The following is a 22,776-nucleotide window of genomic DNA, read 5'->3' on the forward strand; positions in this document are numbered from 1 at the left end:
AGAAAGTCACCTAACCTAACCTAACCCCTGATTTCCAAGCAATGTTATCTTGTTCATTTTCCAAAACCTTCTGACCTGCTGTCATCCAGTGTCTTTGATTCTCACTGTGAAACATTCTTTTCTATCACAATTCAACCCTCTACCTGCCAATGGAGATGAATAGTAGCTGTTCATATTTTGTTATCTCTTCATATACTTGGAAGACAGTGACCTACTGGTTACCCTTGCATTGCTAGGCTTGCATTCCCCCAATAGTGGCACAAACTCCAAGTAACACTGCCTCTACTATGTAGCAGCTGGGTGCAGCTGGATGCAGGCTGGCTCCCCCAACCCCAAGACCTTACTTCTAGGGTCTCTACTCTCTTCAGGACTTCTGGACATTCCTCCAGCTCCCTTCCTGGAGGCATCTCATCATGTTGCCACAGGATGGACTTCCCTTCCCCGCCAACTCCCTGCTTCTCCTTTAGCCCTTTATATTTGGGAGCAGTGAGCAAATCAACTGCCATTCCTGGAAAGACATGTCAATCAGTTTTTCTGTGATTCTACTCACTGTCCCTATGACTTTGAAAACCAAAATACTCCTCCGTGGATGGTGGAATGTAAACTTCTTGGGCGGGCAGCTTTTGTTTCCTGCTTCTGTAGCCCCAGTGCTTATGCCAGGGCATGAACAAGTACCCAGTAAAGGCTTTTTCATTTAAAAAAAAGAAAAGAACACCTTACTATTTCTATAGCTTTTTAATAATTCATGAATGCAGTCATTATTTCTCAACAATACCACTACTAGTTCTGTATCACAAAGAAATTAAGGGGGGAAGGAAGAAGACATGTAAAAAAATATTTTATCTAAGGAAAAACTTATTAGAGCTATTGACATTGTCACCTATTATATACCAGGAATTAGGGGTACGAAGATTAAAAATGGTATTTCCTAATAATATTCTAAAAATTGTGGTAGCGACATTTCTTTTTGACCTTTTAAGTCAACCAAATCCTTTTTTCCCCCTGGGAAGTTAAAAGCAAGATCTAAATAGTAATTTACCAATGAAGTGAGAAACTAAAAAGTTAAGTCAAGTCTTCTTGGTATGGTTTTGTTACTTCCTTTGATGTTCATGGTATGATGGAAAAGGTATTAGCCTCTTTCTACCTAAAAGACCTATTCTGGCCATTAATATTTTCCTCTGTTAAATGCGAGCATTGGATTATGTAACCCTTGAGCTTTCTTCTAAGTCTAAATTGAATTTGTGCCCAAGTCATATTTTCTTTTGAGGAATTTCTTGTTTTTAATTTTTTTCCAATTACATGAAAAGGTAGTTTTCAGCATTCATCCATTTGCAAGTTTGTGAGTTCTACATCCCCATAGCGTCTAACAATCTGCTAAAAGTTATTCATGCAAAATCATGCTTAACATATTTTCATATTAGTTATGTTATGAAAGAATTGGAGCTAAGGAGGAAAAAATCATGAGAAAGAAAAAGTAAAAGAAATTTTTTTAAAGGGAACAACATTGTATGCTTTGTTCTGCATTCAGACTCCACAGGTTTTTTTGGTATGTGTTTTTTCCCCTGGACGTGGATGTCATTTTCCATAACATATCCCTCAGGGTGGACTTTAATCATTCAACTGTTGAGAGGAGCTGTGTCCATCATGGTTGATCCATCTCACGGTGTTGCTGTTAATGTGTATAGTGTTCTGATTCTGCTCATTTCACTTCACATCAGTTCATGCAAATCTTTTCTAAACTTTGGCTCCTTGTGATTTTTTTTTTTAGATTTTTCAAGGTACTGAGGTTAAGTGGCTTGCCCAAGGCTGGTGCTCTATACACTGCACCACCTAGCCGCCCCTCCTTGTGATTTCTTATAAAAGAGTAGTACTCCATGACGTCCATATACCATAACTTGTTCAGTCATTCCCCAATTGATGGGTTTTCCCTGAATTTACAATTTTTTTTTAGGTTTTTGCAAGGCAAATGGGGTTAAATGGCTTGCCCAAGACCACACAGCTAGGTAATTATTAGGTGTCTGAGACAGAATTTGAACCCAGGTACTCCTGACTCCAGGGCCAGTGATTTATCCATTGCGCCACCTAGCCACCCCTTGAATTTCCAATTCTTTACCACTATAAAAAGAGCTGCTATAAATATTTTTGTACATATGGATCTTTCCCCTTTTTTTATGATTTGAGGCATTTCTTGCAAACATTTTGGATTTATTCTCTTCTTTTGGATTTTTTTGTTATATAAATATTTTATTTTCTAATTACATACAATGGAAGTTTCTACCAATCATTTTTTTTGGAAGGTTTTGATTTTACATTTTTTTCTCCCTCCCTTCCCTTCCCCCTTGCCCAGAAGGCAATCTGATATAGTCTTATGATAGAATTTATTTTTTTTCTTTGTTCATTTTTCCAGAGCAAGGAAATATGTATTCAGAAGTTTAGCATGCAATGGATAAAGAGTTAACTGAAAGTGGAAATATGAAGCTAAATATGATTTCAGCTTGGTGAGGGTAAAACCAGTATAAGTTAACCTAATATTAGTAGAATTACACGTGCCTGTGCATTTCTTCACAAAATGAAATCATATCAAAATTATGTTCCAAATAATTCACATACCACCATATTTAATATATTTCTTTAATATCTATTAATTTATTTTTTCTAAATGGTTTCTTAAAATGGGAAAAATCATTTTAATTTTTATATATAATTAATATTTCCTTTAATTTCAGTACAGCACATGTGGGTCACAGAGGATTGCCTGTATATCACCTAGTGGAAAATATTGTTGCTGCTGTAGATGTGCTTTCAGAAAATTTGCCAGAGGTACTATGCTTTGGTTGTGCCAATTCTTATTATGTTAAAGGTTATTCTTTGAATGGCACATTAGTTTGGATTTTTCTTTTATTAACAGTAGTGAGAGAATGTAAAATTTCTACACCTGAAAACAGAAAAATCTTTCTCTTCCAGTCTTTTCTTCATGTGTCTCCTATTTGGGTTCCCCTCAGAAAAGTAAGGTAACATATCAAATTACTCACTATCATGGGGAATGGGGAGGGAGGTAGAAAAATGTGAAATTCAAAAACTTAACAAAAATATGTTGAAAACTATCTGCATGTAATTGAAAAAACATTTTTTTTAAAAAGTAAGGTAAGTAGTAGATCGAGAATTAGCCTCAAATACAGATGGTATAAAACTGCTCAATGTTGAACTTCTTTTAACTACAGTGTAAGAAGCAACTATATGTCTTTGGCCCATTAATAACCTTCAGGGCAGGGGCGACTAGGTGGCGTAATGGATAGAGCACCGGCCCTGGAGTCAGGAATACCTGAGTTCAAATCCAGCCTCAGACACTTGATAATACCTAGCTGTGTGGCCTTGGGCAAGCCACTTAACCCCATTGCCTTGCAAAAACCTTTAAAAAAAATAACCTTCAGGGCATCATAAAAGCATTTTGATTTGTTATTGTCTGTACAACAATGAATTTCATCTGTCTTCTAACTGAACCAAGAGTCCTGCATCTCTCTAAGCTTTGCTTGGACTTTTATTTTTGATGGAATTAAATGCTCCCTTCTTAGAAATGGATTAACTATCCTGCTACTAAACCCTATTGAGTTCTCATTTTTCATTTAGCAGCTTTTGTATTTCCCCATAATTTTCATCAAACCAGTATTGGTGCAGTGCTGTATACCAAATCTCTGAAAGCTAGCCTACTCATTTTCTGTACCATTGTTTCCCACAGTGTGTTGGCTCAGTTTTCCCTCCAAGTTAGCAACAAACTGTTCCCACTCAGTCACTCTTGACATTAATTCTTCTAGTTTTCATTTTGCCTTGGGCTGATGCTTTGGTTGAATATGAATATTTAGCTTAGAGAAGATGAGTCTGTGATCTGTCCAGCATTCTGCATCACACATTGCCTTTGTCACTCTCACATCCTGTCTGTCTCTTCTCCTTATGATCATATAGCTTAATAGATGCCAATATTTGCTATGAGGGTGCATCCAGGAAGTTTTATTGCATTTAGGTAAACAGAAGACAGTGTTTCTGATGAGAAGGTCAGAAGATATACTAGTCTTCAGTAGAAGGTGACCATTGCTATTCTGTTTCCAACTCCATTCTTCCCAAGGACTCCCTGCCATGCCTGGCAATCTGAGATCGCCCAGAATTATAAGTTTGTCCTCTTTTTTATATTGATGATAAGGGTCTCCAGGTCTTCATAAAATTTTTCTTTAACTTCATTCCTGTTCAGCATGGTGGGAACATAGGCAGTGATGGTGGTGGCATGGTGTTTTCCTGGAAGTGGCAATCTCATGGACATGAGCCTGTCATTCACTCCCTTTTGGTAGGCATTCAAGAATGTTGACTGGATTAGTTTTGATTGCAAAACCTACCCCAGCTTCACAGTATTCCCTTTCATTTTGACCACTCCAGATAGGGACATGATCTTAGAGAGATGGACTGAACACTTCCATAGTGTTCTTAACAGACCATCATCAATCAGTGCAGAAGCCATTGACCACTCAACTCAAGTTGAAGTCATTCAGTCCCTAACTGAAGTTTCAAATGAAGAAGAGGTTTATGAATGGCATTAGGCTCCTTTCAAGTGGCAAAGCACCTGGTGCTGTTTCTATAACAGCTGAGATCTATATGGGGGGGGGCAGGGTCCATTGCTCATCCAATCCAGGTTATATGGCATGAAGAGGTTATCCCTCAAGAATTCAAACATGCTTCCATCATCCACCTCTATAAACATATAGGGAATAGATTGTCCTGTGACAATCTATTTCTCTTTTAGTCATTGCTGGGAAGATTCTTACCAGAGTCCTTCTCAATAGGCTAATTCTTCACCTGGAAGTTGATCACCTCCCTCAGAGCCACTGTGGCTTCAGAATGGTCGAAGAACAGTCCATACAACTCCAGGAAAAATGCTAGGAACAGAGCAGAGGTCTGTATACAACATTTGTAGATTTGACCAAGGCCTTTGATATCATCAGCAGTGAGGGTTTATGGAAAATTATGTCAAAATTTGGTTGCGCAGAGAAGTTCATCACAATTGTATGTCAGATCCATGCTTGCCTGGGTTCTAGATAATGAACGATGCTCTTGAGATTTCCTAGTCATCAATGGAGTAAAACAAGGCTGTGTCCTTGCATGATGTTTTCAGCTATGTTCTCAAACACCTTCATTGAGGATAAATATGGCCTCAAGGTCAGCTACCACACTGATAGTAAATTCTTCAACTTGAAAAGACTACAAGCCAAGACCAAAGTGGAGGGAGGCTTGTTGCATGATCTTCTGTTTGCAGGTGATTATGCATTCAATGTAGCCTCTGAAGCTGAGAAGCAACAAAATATGGACGGATTCTCTACTGCTTGTGCTCATTTTGGTCTACCAGTTCACACTAAGAAAATGCAGGTGCTCCATCAGCCAGCACCACACACCTTCCATAGGTGAAATGATGGATTATAGCAAATGGAGAAGTTTTGAGTACTGTGGATAAGTTCACTTACCTTAGCAATGTCCTTTCCAAGGAGGTACACATTGACAATGAGGCTGACACACACACTGCCAGAGCTAGATCAGTATTTGGGAGGCTCTGAAAGAAAGTAAGAGAGAAGACTGACTACCAGACTGAAGATCTACAGAGCCTTTGTGTTGGTCTCATTGCTATATGCCTGTGAAACCTGGACAGTCTACCAGTGCTGTCAGAAAAATGAATTACTTCCATTTAAATTGTCTTAGGAAAATTCTGAAGACCACCTGGCAGGAAAAGATACCATTCACTGAGGTCCTTTCTCGAGCTAAACTGCCTCATATTCCAACATTGCTACTATGATGGGCTGGACACATTGTTAGAATACCAAACATATGCTAAAGGAAACATGACATCCTTACCCACCTCAAGTATTCACATGGATTATTTGTGCCCAACCTGTGGTAGAGCATTCTGAGCTTGTATTGGTCTGATCAGCCATAGTAGGATACACTGTAATTTGTCTCAAACATAGTAATATCATTTTAGTCTTCTTTGATAACAGACAAGAACCAACCAACCAGGAAGCAAGTAGTAATCTCTGATATTGCAGTTAAGATTTTCATTGAAGTTATTGGATGGTTTTAAGCTACTTTTGTACCAATGCTACCACATCTGTGTGAGATGTTTTTCTTACCAGGATCAATTGAGTTTGAAGTTGATACCTACTTAAATACCACATTAGAATGGTTTGTTTGATTTTTTTTTGCAAGGTAAATGGGGTTAGGTGGCTTGCCCAAGGCCACACAGCTAGGTAATTATTAAGTGTCTGAGGCTAGATTCAAACTCAGGTACTCCTAACTCCAGGGCTGGTGCTCTATCCACTGCACCACCTAGCCACCCCTAGTACCACATTAGAATGGAAATGGCACTGAGTTTTGAGGAAATGATAGCTTTAGACTTTGTGGGTTGTTAGAGCCCCTTCATTGTTTGGTGGGTTGTTTTTTGTTTTGTTTTGTTTTTGCCAATCTTGAGGCAGCATGGGGTGAGCCATCTGAACTGGCAGCAGAAGAAACCCTTACTGAACTCTAACTCTGACTCTTGCTGGGTATGTAAGTGTAGCAGGTCACTGACCTAAGGGTTTTCTCATCTTCAAAATAGATTTGTTAATTTTTATCCTTGACTAGGATGTTGTGAAGAAAGTAAGAGACATGTGAATTATAGTTGTTATATCCTGACCTCATCATTTGCATAAAATATTAAAGGAAAAGAATTCATTTTAGTATTTCTGACTGATGAAATTTTTGGGTAAAGTTTGTGAATAGTCTTTGCATAATTCATAAACCAATGACTCACCTATAGATATTATTACAAGTAGCACCTTTAAGGCTTTGATACTTTAGAATAAGATGAATTTTGAAATGAAAATGCTCAAAAACTACAATTTTTCTTGTTTTTTAAAAGGAGGACAATCAAGCTCACAAAGTGGTCACCAAACCTGTCTGAACTTTAGTGAGGCCTTGAAAGTATGTTTGCTTTGAATGGTCATGAGCTAGAGTCAGAAAAGGAAGCTGAGCCTGCCTCTGAGGATAAAATTCCACAAGGAGTTCTAGTTCAAGCAACATCTCTTCAAAAGTGCCCAGAGGTAATTTTGTAACTTTTTAAAAATATACAATATACTTATTTAAAAGAAATCTTTCTTAGAAAGATTTTAAAGTTAAAAAGTATTTTGATAAGGTTGATCCAGACATTAGTAAGATTGCCATATTTTGTTTTAGATACCTATGGCTTTGGTTCACATTTTCTGGGAAAATAGTCCACCCTTTTTTTTTTTTAAACATGGTGAAGACTATTTAGTAGAGAAGTTTTTCAGTGGCCACGAATTCATGTTTCAATATTATCAAACACTACTTTCAAAAATGATTGGGCAGGATCTCCCCTTAACTATGTTCTGTCTAAAAGTATTTCTGAAGCTATAGAATTTAGGCTGCTTAGAAATTTCCAGATTATAGATCAAATTATGCTACAAACTATTGACTTCTTTTCCTCTCTTGTTACAGCTCAGTATCCCACCTTAAATGATTTTCTTTCCTGCTTCCTTCTATATAGAAGCAGTCCTTTCAAACTCTGACCCCTTGGGTTTCAGGTGGGCTAATTAAAAGAGACTAAGGCCCTTGTTCTTTTGTATAAATTGACTCTTTATTCAGAAAGAAAGCCTTCCTATCTTTATAATCTTGATTCATTTATATCTATAATATCCATTGTTATGTGTGGAAGTTTATTTTTATTGATGAGTGAGTCATAATATATGTCTAAATCTTCTGACTATACAGTAGTCCACTGTGAATGTTTCTCTGCCTTCTGTGTTAAATAAGAGGACAACCTATACTTGGAGGGAACAAGAAGTATCTTTTGAGACTTATTCATGGAAACTGGGGTGGGAAGGGAAACTTATACTGGGTTGATCTGAGTCTCATGTGCTAATGTATTGGAAATCACAACATCCTACTCTCACTGAGGAATGGCAACTGCTTGGTTATTGAATAGTTTTAATTAGATGGTCTTTCTCTTTATCACCTTCAGAAAGCAATCCTAAGAAAGGATTCTACAAGAGAAAACCTCAGTGCTGAAACACCACAGACTAAAACTCCTGGTGAAAAGAGAAAGGCCTCTAAAGCTCCAGTCTTCGGAACAGATTAAAAAAGTTTCCACAGAGTTGAAGAAGATTCTAGCCACTGGCAAGCATAAGAAGCCAAGGATTGATATCTAAAAAGGGTCCTCCTTAGAGGTCAGAGCTGGAGGCATAAGGCAGTAGTGGCTTGACTCATTTTCAGCTCCCCTCTGGGAGGGAGGTTGCTGCTGTGGGCCCCAAGGAAGCTAGCCATAAAAATGGTGTAGAAACTCGGGATCCCCGTCTGAAGGATGCTTCAGACTCACACTCATCTTTGCTGGCCAAGGTAAGTGCCCCATATGGACCGGTCTCTCAACGGTCCCCCCACCCCAGCGGCCCCACGGCTTCTAGAGCCCCCTGTAGTCCCTTATCCTAATGGGGAATCTTCCCCCTTCTTCCCAAGATATGCAAGTATAGGTTCTTAAACACCTCCTAAGTTCCCATTGCCTGAAATGCTCAGAAAAAATGTAAGATAACACTCCAAGCAGTTTTTGTTTTGGCCCCCTGGATTGAAGCTGGTCACATCCTGGATCCTGATATCTGGGGTCATGTTTTGACACTTGCACGCAGAGCTGAGGTCCGTGGTGACTTTTCTCCCCAGCTGCCCTTCTGTCCTATTGTCACTGCAATACATGCATACCTTTCAGGGAGAGAGGAAAAGCCTCAAGATATTTTACAGGCAGCTTTAGATGCAGAAAAGGCCAGAGCAGAGGGCCCGTGCCACCTCACTGAGGTCTGCGATGAGGGCACTAAAACTGATGAGAAATCCACTCGCCCCCCCTCCTCCTAAGCCCTCCCCAGATCCTCTGCCAGACAACCCCCAGCCCAAAGCCTCCTCGTCTCTACCCTGAGTTGCCTCAGGAAGACTGATGGATCCAGCCTCCCCCAAAACATTAAGATGCTCCCCCCTGCCCTCTCAGCAGCAGCTAACGACTTCACAGATGCCTGTCAGATGAGAGATTTTTTCTGGGTCTATTGGTAATCATTACCGGTCCTCCCCTCTCCTCAAGGGGATTTCAGCACTCCCTGTCAACACACTCACCTTCTTGTTACCCTCCCCTCGACCCATTCCACAGGTGTATGTAGCCTTTACAGAAGCAAACAGAAAGTACCTGGGCTATGTAATCTACAGTAATGGATCCATTTTATTCACTCACAGGAGCCCTCACACCCAGTCTATGCAACGGGCAGAATTGCAAGCCCTAGCCTTGGTCCTTGCCCGATTTCCTTCCTCCCCAATCCTAATGCAAGGGAGAGGATTTGCTTGTGTTTTTCCCACAGATTACACCACCCCACTGTAGATTCCTGACCCTCTGATCTGATCCGACAAGCAGCAGCAGCAGCAGCAGCAGCCCCCAGATCACCTAGCTCTGTAGCAGCCCTGACCAAAAGGAATGCAAAGAATGTCTCTAAACAACATTAGATGAAACCTGAGACTCAGAGGACTGAGGGGGAAAAGACGATCCCCACCAACCTCCCCGCAGCACTCCAAGATGAGCTCTTTACCTTGGCAAAAAGAGCGATGTACTTTAAACCTAGAGGACACTTGTATCTTCACCAACTCCTTGTTACTATGCTATTCCTGCTGAACACCCCCAAAGCATGGGTCACCCTTCAGTGTGCACTTATCTCCTCCCCTGATTCTTTTATGATGTGTCTTTTCCCTGCTCTCTTTGCCAGTAATGGAACTGTGGGTCTCCCCACATTCTCACTGGAAGAACAAGCAGCCACACTGTATCCCAGGACTCTTAAAGTTTCCAATTCTCTTGGTCCTTTGCATATCCGTACTGGGTCCCACTAACCCGTTCATTCCAAGAGGACCTTTTCACCTTTGACTCCTCTGCTATGAGGATCAAACCCCACACACCCCTCCCTGCCCTTCTCTCCCTGACACTGGACACCCCCCCCATCTAGTCTCCACAGATCCCCTGGACCCCGTGTAAAAGCCCCTATGCATTTCATGTTATTATGTTTATTACTATTTCTTGGTGTTTGTTATGACTAACCAGGTCCCCTGGCCCTAAATGAAAAATAAGGGGGGATATGTGGGTACACAGGCTATTTTAACTGCCGTGACACAAATCATTTCCAAGTAAACTGCCACCTGGACAATCTCAGGAGCTGGCAAGCCGCCCTGAGAGATAAGGTGAGCCAGAGTCCTTGGGAGCTGGAGTCCTTGGGAGCTGGACATTCTGCCCCACTAACCAAGGGCACTAGACACAGCTGTGTCTTATCACCTCCTCCCTAATGTAACCCCCCTATCCTGTAATGCAAGATGCTGCATGTACATACTGCTTGCACCCCCGATTCCCTCATTATTCTTTGTTCTACCCCAGAAGACCTAACAGTATATATGTAATAGCTAAGCAGTAATAAAATTGAGCTGGAGGCATAAGACAGTAGTGGCTTGACTCATTCTCAGCTCCCCTCCAGGAGGGAGGTCGCTGCTGTGGGCCCCTAGGAAGCTAGCCACAACAAATTCCTTCCTTCCTAAATTTAGGTCTAGAAGACCTAGACTTCTAGAAAACTAGACAAGCTTTAGTTTTCTAAAATATGACTTCCAGCATATAGCACAGTATTCTAAATTTGCTCAGACCTATTTTATGTGTCTGCTTTGTCTCTTTCTACATGAATCCATCCTTCCCAGAGCCATTAAAATGATTTTCCCCAAAGCAGAGGTCTGACCATGTCTGCCCTCTATTCAATAAACTGTGGTCATTCCCTATTACTTCAAGGATCAAAGACAAACCTGTGTGACATTTAGAACTCTTCACAACTTGAACCCTTCCTGTCTCTGGAGTCTTCTTACACATTATTCTTTTTACTCCAGCCATATTGGTACAAATAATATTCCATCTCCCTGTCCATATGCCTGTCCCGTGTGCTTGAAATCTCCCTCCCCCACCAGGCACACACCGCTGCCTTTTGAAATCCCTGATTTCCTTCCAGAATTAGTTCAAGCTCCACTTCTGCAACAGATCTCTGCTTCCTCCAAAACCTAGTGACCTTGCATCCAAGTTTAACTTGTGTCTGTTTTGGCACATGGTAAATGTTTATTAACTGTCTCTGCATGAATATGAATTCCTTGAGGGCAGAATTTATTGTGTTTGTCTTTGTATCCTCAGAAACATTCCTTTGAATTTCTTGTTTTGTTTTTGCAAGGCAATGGGGTTACTCAGCTAAGTAAGTGTTAAGTGTCTGAGCCCAAATTTGAACTCAGGTTCTCCTGATTCTAGGCCTGTGCTTTATCTACTATGCCACTAGCTGCCCCATCTCTCGAATTTCTTTATGCCAAGCTTTATTGTATTTTTTTTCACATTGCATATTACTATTTTATTGAAGGACAATAAGAGGGGTGGCTAAGTGACGCAATGGATAGAGCACCAGCCCTGGAGTCAGGAGTACCTGAGTTCAAATCCAGCCTCAGACACTTAATAATTACCCAGCTGTGTGGCCTTGGGCAAGCCACTTAACCCCATTGCCTTGCAAAAAATCCTTAAAAAAAAAGTACAATAAAGTATTGTAATTTTACTGAACTTGAGTTAGTATAGTTTCTTCCCCCAGAAACAATATTTTCCCCATGAAGTCAATCATGAATGAATGGTCAGTTTTTCCTTTAATCCCTAATCTTTTATAAGTTTTGTCTAGTATAAATTTATTGCAGTTTTTCAGTCCTGGTATAAAGGAGACATCCCAAAAAAGTAGAGTATTTCCAGCTGCTTCCCTCTGCGAATATAAACATCTTGTGTCTCTGGAATAGCTGAAGAACTGCATGATTATCAACAATTTCATATATTGTTTTATATAATATACATAATACAAATTTGCATACTTTTCATTTTGTTTATTATTTAAAAGGCACAAAAAATTAATACAATTTTATCATAATGTTCAAATCATTAGTCACTATTTACAATAGTTTTTCTTTTCCTATTAGTCCCATCACCTTAGTACAGGGTTTATAGTCTAACTTAACAAAACTCCAGGTTTCTGTCAATAGAATACAATAGTAAAAGCATTAGCTCTAGCCAATCATCCCATAATGCATGAACATAGAAATACCATCTATTCCACTCCTAAGGTGATCAGCCAAGATCCATAACCATGTAAATCAATGACTTAGAACTATCAGAAAAGGAAAACAAAAACAGCTATGTAAATGAAGATTATAAAATCAAGGTTCTCAAAAAGTAAATTTCAGTGACTCAACAATTCAGTGGGCAGGGAACATCTCAGTCACTGTATGGCTGCATACCTGTGCTTCTTAGAGGGAACACTAATCCTTATAATCTGGTACATACTGAGTGTTCAATTAAATAAATGTTGACTGATCAGTACAGAACACAATTGATATTTATATTCAAAGACCCTGATTAGGACTTCATAAATCATAAGATCTCTGCCCCCTGCACTTGTCCTTGGACCCAATTTATGAAAATTCCTAGATGAATGCCCATAAATATATATAATTGTTTTGATGAAGGCAACTAGTAATATAGTGGATAAGGGGCTAGCCTTGGAGTCAGATTAGAAGGGAATAAACATTTATTAGGCAACTATTGTGTTTCTAGGCACTGTACTAAATGCTGAGTTCATATCCTGCCCAAGCACTTAGTAGCTGAATGAACCTAGCAAGTCACTGATTCTCTCTGAGCTATAGTTTCCTCATTTGAAAAATATGGGGATAATAATAGCACCCATTTCAAATTTTTGTAAGAATATAATAAAATCATTTAGGCAAAGCACTTTGCAAACTTTAAATTGCTATTAAGAGTTAGTTATCATTACTTCATTGAGCATCTTGGTATAGTGGAAAGGGTGATTATCCATTAGCTATGAGTCAAAGACCTAGTCTATGTTGGTTCTGATTAATTTTGGACAAGTCATTTAACCTCTTAACTTAAAAATTTAAGGTTATCTATTCAATTCTATGAATTTTTACACCCATTATATGGAGAATGCTATTTTTTGTTTCTATGGCTGCTAAGATAGGAGGGAAAAGCAATAACTCCTTTTTTTTTCCTTACTCTGCCTTTCATAACCTTTTGACATTGTGGCATTTAGATTTTCCCACGTACAATAAAAGAGATTTGAGACAGAGCTCTAAGCCAATAGCACCTTATTCAAGAACCTATGGTCACTCTAATGAAGTGGACCTTAGAACTTCCTCACACTGAGTTGCCCTCTCCATCCAGGGTCCTCCTTATAGGAGTTAGTAGCTATACATTCAAGAACAGCTGTCTCAAATATAGAACAATTCTATTGGTTGACATATAACACATAAGCTAGAATAAGCAAAACTATGTCAGTAGGACCATGCATTGAATGAGGCAGGAAAGATTTTTACTGACTATGTGGTCATAAGATGGATGGGCAGGAGGAGAAGATTCACAGGTACAGAAATAAATTGGAACTTTCCTCCATCACATTGAGTATGGTCACCAAGACAAGGAAAGAAAGGGTGAAAGACCTCAAACAAGCTTTTGATGATTATGCAAGTGATCTTACCAATTGCAATGCATAGCTCTAAATCCTAATCTACACAATTTATAATCACTACCCTATGGAATCATGTTTGGAAAAGTGGGAGTCCAACCAAAGCATTTCTCTCAACATCCCCATTTTCATTTCAGTTTAATGAACATATTGCTTTTTTTGCCCAGAACTAGCCCCTATAAAAACTTTTTTCTTGACTTATCTCCCCTCCAAGTGCCCCCCCTCTCCCTCCCTCCCTCCCTCTCAGTTTTTCACATCATCATCATCATCATAATTATCATCATAATCATGCTGTGCCCCCCCCACCGGCTCCATCTTTGGTCCTTTTAAAAATATTTATTTTTTAAAATTTAATTTATTTAAGGCAATGGGATTAAATGACTTGCCCAAGGTCACACAGCTAGGCAATTATTAAGTGTCTGAAGTCACATTTGAATTCAGGTCCTCCTGACTCCAGGGCTGGTGCTCTATCCACTGTGCTACCTAGCTACCCCTAGTCCTTCTTTCTACTTTCTCTTTTGGTAAATTCATTAGCTCAATTACACAGATTACTCCAAAAATCTACATATCTAATCCTTACTTTTCTTTTGACTTCTACAAGCTAAGTCATGTTCAACATTTTATGACCTATTTGGGGTTTTCTTGCCAAAGACACTAGAATGGCTTACCATTTCCTTCTCCATTCATTTGACAGATGGGGAAACCCAGGCAAATAGGATTAACTGACTTGCCCAGAGTCAGATAACTAGTAACCGTCTCTGGCAGAGATGAATTTAGAAGAGCTTTCCTGATTCTAGACCCAGCACTTATTCATGTAGCTGTCCCCTTTATCTCCAGGACTGGATCACAAACTATGCTAGGCATCTTTACCATAACATTTCTAAAGCATTGGTTTGATCAACTCCACCTCATTTGCCCTCAATAACCTCAGGTAAAACCCTATTAACTCTAGTGTCCTCTATAAATTCCTTTTCTTGACATTTAAAGTCCTTTATGACCTAGATCCAGTCCACCTTTTCCTAGGTACTCCTCACACAGACTGTCCCTGAAAGAATTCATGTCCTTTTCATCTTTTCCTCTTAGAATCTCTTGTAAAAAATTTAGCTCAAACTTTCATATGTATATATCTTGTGTACTTTTATATCAGTATATGTTACATACACATACATATTATCTTTACCTACAAAATGTAAACTTCTTGAGGGTAAGAACTGTTTAAATTCTGTCTTTATATCCCAAGCAGAGGGTCTTGCACATAATAGGTATTAATGTTTTTTGATTGATTGCTAGATTAAACAGTAAAGTTCCAGAATGAAGAATGTTTTACAAAATCTCATATTGTCATTCTGATCAAGATATATGTAGACTAGATCAGTGGTGTCAAATTCAAATAAAATTAAAATCCTTGCAGGATGAATACTGATTTAGAAAACCACAAATTAATATTATCTACTTTGTACTATATTTTTATTCATTTTGTAAAACATTCTCTAATTACATTTTAATTTGTTTTAGACCACATTGGATTTTTCAGGCCTCATTAAACCAGTAGAATTTAAACTTGTCACATGTAGCAGGTGATATTAAGTTCATTCAGGACTAGATTGAGTGAATGGTTGAGTTAATGTCACTTGGAAAAGAGCTATCTAGTGTAATTCTCCAGGAAGCTGACCTGGGTTCTAGGCATATGTGTTATAAATCAGTGTATATGTGTATGTGTATACACAATAAGACATATATTTATATTTATGAATAACTTAAAGGCAAAGCTGACATATTTTTCAAATGTGTAGCTAACATAAAGGTTAGAGGGACTGCTAATTTGTTGAATGGAAGGATAAAGATTCCTAAAAAGCTCAAAGATTAGAATGATGGGCCATGTGAGTTTAATTAAACTTCACCAAGGGTTAATAAAAATAGTACATGAGTTTTAAAAAACTAACTGCAAAAGAAGAAGGTTGCTCTAAGATTAGTTGAATTCTCACCAAGATGTATGATAAAGTCCAAAGAACAGTTACTAGTGACTCTATGTCAGATAAGAAAATTGTTATTGTATGTCCTTTGGTCTCAAAGAAGAGTATGACATCAGAAGGGAATACCAAGACATGCAAGTGAGTTGATTTAAGTGAGGAGGTGCTATGCAAATTCACCGGCTTCATTCTTTCTCCTCTAGAGTCATCTAGAAAACAGTAGTGAGATATGGTTCAGGATGACTGGAGATTGCCCTGGATGCAGTATGAGACTTTGACCTTTTTTAAATTAAGGTGTTTAACAGGTCTCAGTTTGACTGAGGAAATACCCATTCAGCGGCTAGGGCAGGTAAGAAAAAAACAGGTTTAAGCACAACTTATTGCATGAAGGTTTTTCTCATTTTTAGGCTTCTAGTGGCCTGCACTATCCCCATCCTCCAAGTAACTTGTATTTATTTTATGTTTAATGTTTTCTCTCCCTGCTGCTTTCTCTCCACCCCCCCTACCCAAATCACCATAGAAATTCTTAATCTGAAAATTGAGATTATTTCTTGATTGGTTTGTTTTTCAGAAGAGTGAGGTATAACCTCAAAGCTATTATGCTTTTCTCTTACTAGCTCTTGGAACATTTTTTCATATAGTTATTAGTTGTTAATTTGAATTTCATATGAAAACTCCTTGTGCAGATACTTTTATCACTTCTCAGAGAATGTATATGGGTGTAATGTAAATTTTCTATAGATTATCCACAAAGGTTTTGTACTAGATAACTGCTTCTTTTCTAAGTCTACCTGCATTAATTAATAAGTTTGTGAAAAAGCACTTCAATTTTGCAAAATCAAAATTTCTCTCCTTTAAAGCATTCTCTAACTAGCCAGTTGTGAATATTATTTCCTTCCTTTCTTCTCAATTGTTCATTATATGATTTTTTTACGGTTTTGGTTTTTTTTTTGGTAAGGCAATGGGATTAAGTGGCTTACCCAAGGTCACACAGCTAGGTAATTATTAAGTGTTTGAGGCCGGATTTGAACTCAGGTACTCCTGACTCCAGGGTCGGTGCTCTATTCACTGCACAACCTAGCTACCCCCTATTACATGATTTTTAATAGTTATTTCATATATGCATTCTCTTCTTTCCCTTCTTCAGTTTTCCTGATCCTTAACAACCTCACGTTTCCAATTCAGACTTGAATGTCAATTTTATTGTTTGCTTGTGGCCCAGACAAGGTCTGCCAAAATATAATCTAGCAAGAAGGAATATGTTGGAGTCGTGAATAGGGCCAAATAAATCAAAAAATGATTTGAATAATGAAAAAAAAATTGCAAAAGTTTTTAGGCTCTTTGGTCCAGCAATCCTATTATTTGGTTTATGCCTGAAGGAGGTTGCTGACAATTAGAAAAGTTCAATTGATACAAAATATTCATGGTACTATATGCCCAACTACCGTAGAATTACTGAACAAGTTGTGATATATATATATATATATATATATATATATATATATATATATATATGGAACATTTCTTTGTCTTAAGGAAAAATATGGTAAGGGCATGTCTAAAGTGAACAAAGAACTAGAAGAACAACAATGACATCAATGTAAGCTATATTTTTAAATGGCAAAAAATTTCAATTACATTCATTGGTTATTGGTACTTTAACAAATTTCACATTTTTATTTATTTACACATTACTAAAATAACCTTTTTGCAAGAGTAAGCATATCCCCCTCCCCCCATAAAAATATAAAACCTCATGAGAAATAAAGTGAAAGAAAGAGGAAAAAGAAATGAGCTTCAGTCTGTGTTCTGATACTATCAGCTCTGTCTCTGAGGTGGATCTCATTCTTTATCATAAGTCCATCAGAAAAGTTACTTCCACAGTTTTCCATTTATTATATTTTTTATATTTATTATATTTTTTCTCTCCTTTCACTCTGTCCTTCTTCAAAAGTGTGCTGTGGGACAGCCAAGTGGCACAGTGGACAGAGCACTGACCCTGGGGCGAAGAGGCCCCAAAGCCTACATCCCACCCAGGAGATGCAGCCCCATTGTCCCAGACAGGCCACCCAATCCTACCACCTAGCAAAAAAAAAAATGTATTATATCTGACTATCCTCTCCCAAGATCTGCTCTCTCTTTCTATCCCCTCCTTCCCTCCCTTCCCTGTCCCCTTTCTTCCATCCCCTTTCCTTTTTTCTTCTAGATTTCTATGCCCTATTAAACGTGTGTATGTTTGTGTGTGTGTGTGTGTGTGTGTGTTTCCTTTCTGAGCCATTTCTGATGAGAATGAATTGCTCTCTCAATCCCCCCCCCCACTTTCCTCCCTTCAAGGTCTTATGACTGCTCTCCTGGTCTGTGGATGACCACAAATGTACCCCTCTGCCCTGGAGGAGCCTATCTGCTCTATGGCAATGGGGGGGGGGGGGCAAATTGCAACCAGTGTCTGAATATGGACAAAGTACAAGAGTCCTATCCCAGGGTCTGAGGAGAGATCTCAACAGTCTCTCCCCCGCCCCAACCCCCTTATCTTTCCTGGGTTGAGCACTCTGGGAGCAGATGCCTTGCAGCTGGTGGCTCTGCAGGCCTGCATCTATGCTGTTGGCCATGGCTGCACTATGGGCCATGCTGGCTCCCACTTACTCTGGCAGAGGTTTCCCCCACTGATTTTCCAAGTTGTGCTTGGGTTGCCAGGTCAGGAAACTGCTTCTGCTGCTGGGAGCCAGAGCTCCCTAGGACCCAGGTGCCTAGGCACCCAGCAGGCTCTTCCCTGAAGACTGGGGCTCCTTCCCTCCTGCTCAATAATCCTGGCTGTGCTGCTGGCCCTTCTACCCCCAGTGCAGCAGAGCTTTCCCACATTTTTCCAGGTTAGGTTACCTTGGCCTGGAGAGTTGTCTCATTGCATCTTTCTGTGGGCTCTGTCTCTTGAAAATTTAGTTAGAGCCATAATTTTAAGGTTTTGGGAATATTTTTGAGAGAGCTCCTAAGAAAGGCTGTTCTCATGCCACCATCTTGGCTCTGCCCCAGTACTAAATTTTTAAACAATCATTTTCTGGTTTTACTTAACTATTTTTACTCTAGTACAAAGAATAAGCTACAAAGAATGAACAACAAGATATCCAAATTATGAATATTTGTTTCAGATTCCCTTCTGTCCTTGACTTTTCTTTCACCACTAAATACCAGATAGTTTCCCTCACTAGACCCAACCCTTAAACTCTCCCTGTACTACTAGATTTTTAATTGATATTTTGATTGCTTGAACAATTGTTACATTTTTATTTTTTTAACACTATTTTAATCTACAACTTTAATTTTTTCACATTCTAGAATGCATTACTTTACTTTAGCTAACAATTTATGGGAACAAAAATTTCAGAATTCTGATAAAAAAGTAATAATGACTTAGAGAGATTGATATTGAAACACTGCTTCTTGACAGAGATGGAAAAAGAGATGCATAAGGAAATAGGCACTTTCAAGACATAGCCAATGTACTAACTTGTTTTTTTTTTTCTGAGCTATAAGGTAGGGATTATACTGGATAGTGATATTAACACAAAAAAAAATCATAAAAAAATTTTCATATACATGGAAGAAAAAATCCAGATACAAATAGAGCAACTGTGTTATTAATTTGTTAAATTATATTTCTCTGCATATGCACATATAAACACCCTACTCACATGGATCTGTGATTTAATCCCTTTGGAAGTTCTTTTTAATAATGAAAATTATAGACCATCCATGCCTTCTCATAACTCACCCACAAGTTTTACCCTGTGTGTTGCAGCTCTTCCTCTCCTTTGCCTAACACTACAAAGGTAACAGTGGAACACTTTCTTTCTTCTATAAAGAGCCCATTTGTTCTTTCTTATCTAACCTCTTGATGAAATCTTTTATCCCAGTTCTTCAAAGTTCCTCATCCTGCTACCATATAGTAACACCCTGAGCTTCTGGGATGAAAGGAAAGGACAAGTACCTCAACTATAAAACAAATGAGAGTAAGATGAGTGCAAAGTAAATAGGGGGCAAAAAAGGACTTTATTTCAAGCATGCGGAAAACATACACAAAAGCATAAAGATTCAGATGGCAGGACAAGAATTGAGAATCTGTGGTCCAGTTTGGCTAAAATTAGGAATATGCGAAAGTTAACAAAACAGACTATAAACTTTTTGAGGTCAGGTTTTCACTTTGCCTTTGTTATTCATTGTCCCTAACTAGTCCCTTCAACACAGAATGTGCTTAATAAAAGTTTGTTGGATTGAATTGATTGGGTCTAGTATGAATTAAGGTTAGATTGATAAAAGTGGACTCAGATTGTGAAAAATCCTTAAATTGTAAGGTAGGAGTTTAGACTTTATTTTGAAGGTAACAGGGAGTGATATGTGATGGGCCATGATTAGAACAGCAGGAGGCTGTTATAGAGGCAGTGTAGCTTAACAGAAAGGTAAGATTTAGGCCAAGAAAATCTGTGTTCAAGTGCCAATTCAGAGATCTACTGGCTATGGAGCTCTGAGCCTCTCAGTGCTCTGAGTAGCTCTTTTAGCCTACAAACTATTAATCGAAATAATATAGGGAATTTTCTCAAAAAGAATTCCTTGTAGTAATAAAATCACAGGTCTTATCTGTGGCAGAAGTGTCAAGGACACATTCAAGTTGTTTCAGGGTCAGTAAGAAAGCTCTTTCCATGGTCCTAAATAATTTCGGAGTGGGGAATGAAATGAAGATATACTATAAGGATACAGAGGCTGGAAGTTGCTTAGATGTGTAGAGTAAGGGGGTATGAGAGATGTCTCCAAGATTAGGAATTCTGGGATGATACCATTAACATATTACGGCAAGGGATGAAATCTGATCCACAGATCACTAATAATGCTGCTACTAATCTGTAAGGGGTTAATAGACAAGAGTACGTGACCATGAGGAGTTCATCCTGAGAATCATGAGACTGGGGACAACAGGAATGTCCATACTAGAGTGCTCTGAACTCAGGAAGGAGCTCTGACCCTTCTTTCTGTTTGTTCTCTGCCTTTCATCCTTATCTGGTTTAAGATTCTCAGGAAGGAGCTTTGGTCCTTATCTCTCTGCCTTTCATCCTCATCCTTTTTAAGATTAGACATATTCCAGGATACACACCTTTGGTGGCATGCTTTTCACAGTGCCTGGAGATGAGGAATGCTGATAACAAGGGGACTAGACTTATATATATACCCTTACTCAACTATTTGAGTTAGAGATGTAGCGATGTAGAGTCCTGTTAATAAAACCTATTATGCATCTCTCCTGGTTGAACTCTCATTATTGAAACATGCCGGTTGTGTCCATGTAATGCCAACGAAGACCTTGGAACTAAGCTACGACCCAGCTACCCCAAAGGAAAAGTCAAATGACTTTTCACTAATCAAATATGGTACTGCATCAACTACCACAGTTCATGCTACACTTGACCAGTATGCCTCCCCATTGCTTCTGCTCCAAATTTAAGAGGAAAGGGGTGGCTAGGTGGCACAGTGGATAGAGCACTGGCCCTGGAGTCAGGACTACCTGAGTTCAAATTTGGCCTTAGACACTTAATAATTACCTAGCTGTGTGGCCTCTGGAAAACCACTTAACCCTATTTGCCTTGCAAATAAAAAAGAAAAAAAAAGAAAAAAAGCTCAAAAAAAGGAAAAAAATAATTTAAGAGGAAAAATGCCATTACAACAGATCCACAACTTCAGCATTAACACGAGGAGAAAAAAATTAAAATGAAGTCTTGTTAGCATCTCAGAAATGAAAGAGTTGGGACAAGGTTAGTGAAAGTGAGACATGAAGACATCATTAGACATATAGTTGAAAGGGCCACTAAAAGCAATTGAGTCCCATACCTTCAAGTGCTGAACCCAAAGAGCAAGATGGAGACTAAAACTGGATAAATTTGGAGATCTTTAATTTCCTCGGGACTTTCTGAGGATGAAGAATACCCAAATCAGACAGTACCTGAGTGTTGTGGGGATAGGGTTTTTATAGTGATTTGAGGGTTACTGAGAGTAAGCAGGATGCAGAAGCAAAGACAGCAGTTAGATTTGTCTTGTCATACTACTACAAACATATGTAAACATATGGTTCAGTATACATAGGGGACTAGACAGAGTGGGAAAGGGTCAGGGTCTCTGTGTTATGTCTGAACATGTTTCCTGAGAAGGAGGGAGTCACATATTCACGGGCTTCTATAGGTTTGAGGGAGTGAAATTTACTATCTCATGGTTCCAGCTGCATCTGGGGAAGAGGAGGCAGTCCTAGGATGAAGCAGGAATTTTACAGATACAGCAAGAAAATTGGGCTAACAAGGGTGCTTGGTGAATCTTAGACAAATTAATGGTATATCTGTGACCCCCCCCCCCAGTCAAGCATTTGAGTCCTGTCGGATTATTTTCAGCCCCAAAGGCGCCCAGCCAAAGTTATATTTCTGAAGAGTTTCTCGGGGCCCAGAAAGGTGTCAAGGACCCCTTCTATACAGGGATTACACAAATATTGACATTGTACTTAAAAGTACTTTACCTAAAGTTCCACAGATAGAAACTGGGAAGATCTGAGATTGGAGCCCACCTCCTCTCACTCCACGTCCACTAATTAGAGAAGCATAATGTGCTGAATAGAATCTGGGACTTGGAATGAGAAAGTCATAGTAGGAATCCTCTTGAGACGTGGGTGTGAATCTGAGCCATTGTTTCTTCTTTCAACGAAGGGAGTTAAGACATCTAAGCGTCAGCTCCAAATCTTTGATCCTCAGGGACAGTTATTTGGTCCCCAGCCTTCCCAAAACGCGCCTGTATGAGAAGATATGATTGGAAGGCAGCTGCAGTTCATCTGGCGCCAGGCTCGCATCACCACAGCCCCCCTGCGCCTTCGGCCTGAGATTTCTCTTGGCCTAACGGCCCGATAAAAACTTGTATAATATAAGCAGAAAGCTCAAAAACTAACCGGCTAAAGACCTACGAGCCGGAGGGGGCTGCGCATTAGTGAGAACCGATGTCCTTGACTTCCACAACCTGTCTGGCACCTGAAGAGAACTAAAACCACCCAAGCCTGGCACAAACACAGGCCACAGGAAGCAGAGACCGGACTTAAGCTCTGAAGGAAAGTCGCGCAGCGCGGTAATTTTACATCATTTCCGGCGTTCTTCTTC

The 22,776-nt window shown here is 39.2% G+C and overlaps 1 long non-coding RNA gene across 2 annotated transcripts; it reads right to left on the reverse strand.

The window, feature by feature from the left end:
* Positions 1–1,693: 1,693 nt before the first annotated feature.
* Positions 1,694–22,714, reverse strand: LOC141495291 (uncharacterized). Of its 2 annotated transcripts, none has more exons than XR_012470724.1 (2): positions 22,149–22,714; positions 1,694–5,590 (listed from the first exon to the last, which is right to left on the reverse strand). It is a non-coding gene; the product is annotated as an uncharacterized LOC141495291 (long non-coding RNA). The 2 variants fall into 2 exon arrangements; XR_012470725.1 differs by having other exon boundaries at positions 21,476–22,714.
* Positions 22,715–22,776: the final 62 nt, after the last annotated feature.

The sequence above is a fragment of the Macrotis lagotis genome, chromosome 8 (genome assembly GCF_037893015.1).
Source record: "Macrotis lagotis isolate mMagLag1 chromosome 8, bilby.v1.9.chrom.fasta, whole genome shotgun sequence".
Taxonomy (NCBI): Eukaryota; Metazoa; Chordata; class Mammalia; order Peramelemorphia; family Peramelidae; genus Macrotis; species Macrotis lagotis.